The 6,000-nt window shown below is 45.1% G+C and overlaps 1 protein-coding gene across 3 annotated transcripts in view; it reads right to left on the bottom strand.

Moving 5' to 3' along the window:
* LOC105466883 (Rho guanine nucleotide exchange factor 37) overlaps window positions 1-5,676 on the bottom strand; it is a 54,956-nt gene extending 49,280 nt beyond the window's left edge. Inside the window, exon 1 of one of the 3 annotated variants that reach the window (XM_011716033.2) lies at window positions 5,277-5,673. The gene's annotated coding sequence lies outside the window, so the exon portion shown is untranslated. Of the gene's footprint in view, window positions 1-5,276 lie in introns of all 3 variants that reach the window. The other 2 variants (XM_011716034.2, XM_011716035.3) reach the window with 2 other exon arrangements.
* Between the last annotated feature and the right edge of the window lie 324 nt (window positions 5,677-6,000).

Here is a 6,000-nt window from a genome sequence, read left to right on the forward strand (position 1 = left end):
CTTACTGACAGTCAACTAGATCAGTAGATCAAAGGAATGCTGTAGTCCAGTGTATCTGATCCAGGAAGGTGTTGTCAGTCTCTTGTGACATACTTATACATATGGAATAAGAGGGAGTGGTGGAGGCTGGCATAGAGGGCAGAGACAGGACAGTAATAAGGACTAAAATCTGATAAAACTACTAAATTCAAAGAGTGTTGATCAGTGTCCACCTCTGGGCTCTGTTTTATTTTATTAAAGGTGTCTACTAATTTGTTCTTTCCATCTCTGAGACCATCTGGGTCTAAACCTCCACCACCTTTCTCCTGGACTGGTACAACAGCTTCCTGACTGGATACACAGCATCAGAGTGGAGTGGTCTTTCAAAAACATAAAATTGGGCCGGGCATGGTGGATCACACCTGTAATCCCGGCACTTTGGGAGGCCGAGGTGGGCAGATCACCTGAGGTCCGGAGTTCGAGACCAACCCGGCCAACACCGGCAAAAACCCATCTCTACTGAAGATTAAAGAAAAAAATTAGCCAGGCATGGTGGTGCATGCCTATAGTCCCAGTTCGGGAGGCTGAGGCAGGAGAATCACTTGAACCTGGGAGGCGGAAGTTGTAGTGAGCTGAGATAGTGCCACTGCACAGCCTGAGCAACAGAGCAAGACTCCATTTCAAAAACAAAAACAAAAAACAAAAAAACATGAAATTGGTCACTTTACTTCTCTGCTTGAAACCCAGACAAGTCTACCCCTGACTTTCATCATCCTTCAAAGAACCACTCCTTTCCCGTGATAATTGTTTTGTTTATTCTATTTGTTTTATTACTCAGAGTTTCATTCAATATAATGTAAACTCCATGAGGGCAGGGATCATGTGCATTACCTAGTGTTCACTGTAGATCTAGCATATAGTTGGTGCTCAATTAATTGAATTAATGAATGAATGACATGGGCAAACACTGGCAGAATAAAGATCATATTGTCAATGACATTGTTGCAACTGGAGTTAGACTGATATGATTGTACATGACTCTTGGTTCTTCTTGCAAGCCATCAAAAAGTTTGAGGTCAGGTATGGAATATCAACTCCCTTTGAATTTTATATAAAATGAAAAATACAGGCCAGGCACAGTGGCTCACACTTGTAATTCCAGCACTTTGGAAGGCCAAGGCAAGCGGATCACTTGAGGTCAGGAGTTCGAGACCAGCCAGGTCAACATGGTGAAACCCTGTCTCTACTAAAAATACAAAAATTAGCTGGGCATAGTGGCACACGCCTGTAACCCCAGCTACTTGGGAGGCTGAGGCAGGAGACTCGCTAGAACCCATGGGGTGGAGGTTGTAGTGAGCCGAGATCACGCCACTGTACTCCAGCCTAGGCAACAGAGCAAGACTCCATCTCTAAATAAATAATACAGTATGTACTATGTAGTAGTACACACTGTGGTGTTTTTTGCCTGGGGCTTCTTTCTCTCAGAAAAATTATTTTGAGAACCATTCACATGGAAGCATGTATCAATATATCATTACTTTCCATTGCTTAGCAAAATTCTGTTATATGGATATACCACAATTTGTCTCTTCATACACTGAATAAACACCTGTTTGTTTCCTGTTTCACTACTACAATAAAGCTGGACCTACGAGTGAAGTTTCTGGATAACATGATAAGTGTATATTTAACTTTATAAGTTAAGCCTGTATTTAAGGTCTTTTTTAAAGTGGTTATACCATTTTACATTGCAACCAGTGGTATATAAGAGTTCCAGTTCCTCTACCTTCTGGTCAACATTTGGTAGAGCCAATCTTTTCATTGTATCCATCCTAATAGTTATGAAGTGATATTTCACTGTGGTTTTAATGTGCATTTCCCTAATGAGTAATGATCTTGAATATCTTTTCAAGTGGTTATTTGCCACCCATATATATTCTTTGGACAACATTTTTAAAAAATTGTTTAAACAATGAAAGAGGCTCTTGCTCATTATATATCTAGGTAAACAATATAGAAACATGTAAAGAAGACCAGGCATGGTGGCTCATGCCTGTAATCCCAGCACTTTGGGAGGCCAAGGCAGGCAGATCACCTGAGATCAGGAGTTCAAAACCAGCCTGGCCAACATGGTGAAACCCTGTCTCTACTAAAAATACAAAAATTAGCCAGATGTGGTGGCACATGCCTGTAATCCCAGCTACAATCCCAGCTACTCAGGAGGCTGAGGCAGGAGAATCATTTGAACCCAGGAGGTGGAGGTTATTACGAGCAGAGATCATGCCATTGCACTCCAGTCTGCGCAACAGAGCAAGACTCCATCTCAAAAAAAAAAAGAAAAGAAAAAAAAAAAAGAAAAAGAAACATATAAAGAAGAGTTCATAGTCAAATTAGAAAAAACATTCTAATATTTTAGAAACTACTGTGAAACAAAATAGAGCCACAGAGCCAAGAAGGGAAGGAATTTTCCAAGTCACTGTGCTTACAGAAAAGGACTTTTCTGTGTTGAGAAATAAATGATTGCAATTGAGGCGGAAAGAGAGCAACAGACATCCCCTTGCCCCATACACATTCTCTCTCTCTCCTTCTTGGAGGAAAACCTCCCCTTTATAAATACATGGAGAGGACATGTGTCTTAACTCAAATCAAATAGCAACTATTTGTCCTTAGCCTTATTTCCCCAGCTCTGTTTGGAAGGTCTAAAAAGTTCTTTCAAAAGAGGAGGGAGACAACACAGTATCTTTTTTAAAGCAGTCATTTTTACAGATAAGTGGGCCTGCCCAGGCTCTGTCATCACAAGTTTGGATCCATAGATTTAAAGTTCTCGAGCCTTCCAGTATTAGGGAATTAAGAAAATAATAACAATTATTTGAATTATAAAATTCTCTGGGTGCAGTGGCTTGCACCTGTAATCCCAGCACTTTGGGAGGCTGAGGTGGGAGGATCACTGGCATCCAGGAGTTCATGACCAGCGTGGGCAATATAGCAAGACCCTGTGTCTACAAAATGTAAAAAATTAGCCAGGTATGGTGGCATATGCCTGTAGTCCCAGCTACTCAGAAGGCTGAGGCAGGAGGATTGCTTGAACCTGGGCGGTTGAGGCTGCAGTGAGCTGTGACTGCACCACTGCACTCAGCCTGGGTGACAGAGCAAGGAGGCCCTGTCTCGAAATAAACAAATAAATAAACAAATTATTTAGCCTATCAATAAACAAGCAATAGGCTTTGGACCGTCAAGCTCTACAAAGGCCATTTTGCTTCTGTTACAGCACACGAAAACACATTCCCTACCTCATTAGTTAAATAAAAAGCCATTTATTTGATCTAGGGCAGAATCAACCAAGGCACTGTTTACCACAGTGATCTGCTGATCCAAGAGGGATGTGAGCCAACTGCCAGCAACTCCTATTCCCTGGCAGAAATTCAGCTGAGGCTCTATTGCTGGGCAAGGGTGGGTGCTGCTCAGGTCCCAGTTTACGTCCTCTTTCTTCTCATTTAAAAACAAACTCTATAGGCCAGGCACTGTGGCTCACGCCTGTAATCCCAGCACTTTGGGAGGCCAAGGTGGGTGGATTGCCTGAGCTTAGGAGTTTGCAACCAGCCAGGGCAACACGGTGAAATCTCGTCTCTACTAAAATACAAAAAATTAACCAGGCGTAGTGGCGTGTGCCTGTAGTCCCAGCTACTTGGGAGGCTGAGGCAGGAGAACTGCTTGAACCTGGGAGGTGGAGTTTGCAGTGAGCCAAGATCATGCCATTGCACTCCAGCCTGGGAGACAGAGCGAGACTCCGTCTAAAAACAAAACAAAACAAAACTCTATAGGTGTTGACCCCATTTGAAAGAGGCCAGTGAAGCCCAATAAACACTCCTTGTTATAGTATCTGGTAGTTTCTACTTTCAGCTTTTGACTTGGAGTCAAATATTGAGGGTAGTGTCTTGCCGCACCCTTATTTAGGATACCATCACGAAGGTATGTGGTGTGGTCTACAAGTCATAATAGGGCTGACTTTACTTTTTCATGTTTATAATTTTTTTAATTGTATTTTATTTCAGATACAACCCAATTTCTTCCAGGTCATTACCCTTTCCTAACTAGCACAGTTTTGATTCACTGGGTTTTGTGTGTCATCACTTTTTAAAAAATTAATGCATAAATAATAATTAATAACAGATGTACATAGTTTCAGGGTACCTGTGATACTTTAATATATTTATAAAGATCAAATCAGTGTACTTGGGATAGCTATCACTTTAAATATTTGTCTTTTCTTTATGCTAGAACCATTCAAATTATTCTCTTCCAGCTATTTTGAAATATACAACAGATTATTGTAAACTATAGTCACCCCATAATCTTCAGCACTTTTATTGAGCATATATTATGTCAGGCACTGGCCTTTACTTTCATTCTTAAGTCTGACAATAACCTGGAGGATGAAGCAAATACTCTTATCCCCAGTCTACACATAAAACTGTGCCTTGAAGAGGTTAAACTTTGCTTCCTGGATTACACAGCTAGCTGTCTGGACGCACGGCAAGTACTCCTCCACCAGCTGCCTCCCTTCAAAGGAGCAAAGAAAGTGCTCTGAAACCACCGTGCCTGGGTGCCAGCCTGCAGGAATTCATGTCAAATCTCAAACTGCGTACAAGGCCTTCTGTGAACCCTTCTACGGGGAGTGGACACAGATCTCTAAGGGGTCAGGGACCCCCAGAAGGTTAAGAACCAGTGCCTGGGCAGGCTGTCCGCTTCCCCACTGTAAGTTTCTGGCGTTCAGAAGCCGGACGTTCTGACTTCTAGTCCCAGCTTTGTCACCACTTTTCTGAGGGACCTTAGCCAAGTCACCTCACCTATGGATCACGGATTTCTGTTCTCTTTTTTCCTGGCCTTGACTGTCTATTCAAAATTATATTTTGCTTGGCAAGGATTCTTTACCATTGTTTGTAATTTTCCACTGTTACAATGTATGCATTCTTACTGAAAGCTGTCTCAAATCCCGCACGGAAGAAGGCAGAAACAGGAACAAAGAATAATAATGTTTTTCCTGGCCAGCTTACCTCCCTGGGCCTCAGTTTCCCACCTGTAAAACGACTAAGGTAGGCCACATGGACCAGGTGGCTTACATTCCCATAAGGCTCAAGACACAAAGCTAGTTACCAAGCAAGTTGGGACCCAGGAGGTCGTCGCATCCTGCCTTTCTCTGACCCACCTCCCTTTTCTGATCCTACCAGCAGCTGTTTCCTCCACCCCTCCCCAGCCCCATCCTGCTTGACCAGGCCCCAGTCGCCCGGCGGACTCACCCGCGCGCGCAAAGTGCCTGCCGGCGCTCACACACGGAGCTTGGCCGCCCGGGAGACAGAGCAGCTGGGGCGGGAGGGGTGCGTCGCCCAGCTACCCGCAACCGCGCCGCTTCGCGCGGCTCTGCCCACCGAGGGCGCTGGCGGGCGCAGCTATGCCCACGCTGCTGCCTGCGTGCGTGCGCCGCGAGGGGGTGGCTGGTCCCCAGCCTTTGTTAATTGTCTTTCTGGAGCCAGGTTGTTTTCCGTTCGCTGCTCCCGGAGTCAGTCCCGGCCGGATCGGAACCGTGCCCTGGCTGGCAGCCAACCTGAAGCATTGCAGGCGGAGTTTAGCTACGTGCCGGCACCCAACCTCCCGCGGCCTCTCGTTAAGCCACCTTCTCCGCTGGCCCGTCATCCCGAAAACAGGAGCCGGCATTTAGGCCACCCGGTGGGAATGCTGACGCCGATATTATTGGATACCTGTGCTCCTGCCGGAATCACCGAACTTTAGGGCTGGGCCTCGATTTAATTCTGAGTGTTGGCTGCCGAGGAGCCCTTGGTTCGTGCCCCAGCTCTCCTGGGAGCCCTGCACAACCTTAGCCAGGTCGGCCAGTCTCTTACATGACATGACGGTGTTGGTCCATTCTTTCACTCTACTGGGAGCAAGACACTGTTCTGGGCACAGAGAACTCAACAGTTAACATGATAGACAAAGTCCTGGCCTTCTTGGGCTCTTGTCCTAGAC

The sequence above is a fragment of the Macaca nemestrina genome, chromosome 6 (genome assembly GCF_043159975.1).
Source record: "Macaca nemestrina isolate mMacNem1 chromosome 6, mMacNem.hap1, whole genome shotgun sequence".
Lineage (NCBI taxonomy): Eukaryota > Metazoa > Chordata > Mammalia > Primates > Cercopithecidae > Macaca > Macaca nemestrina.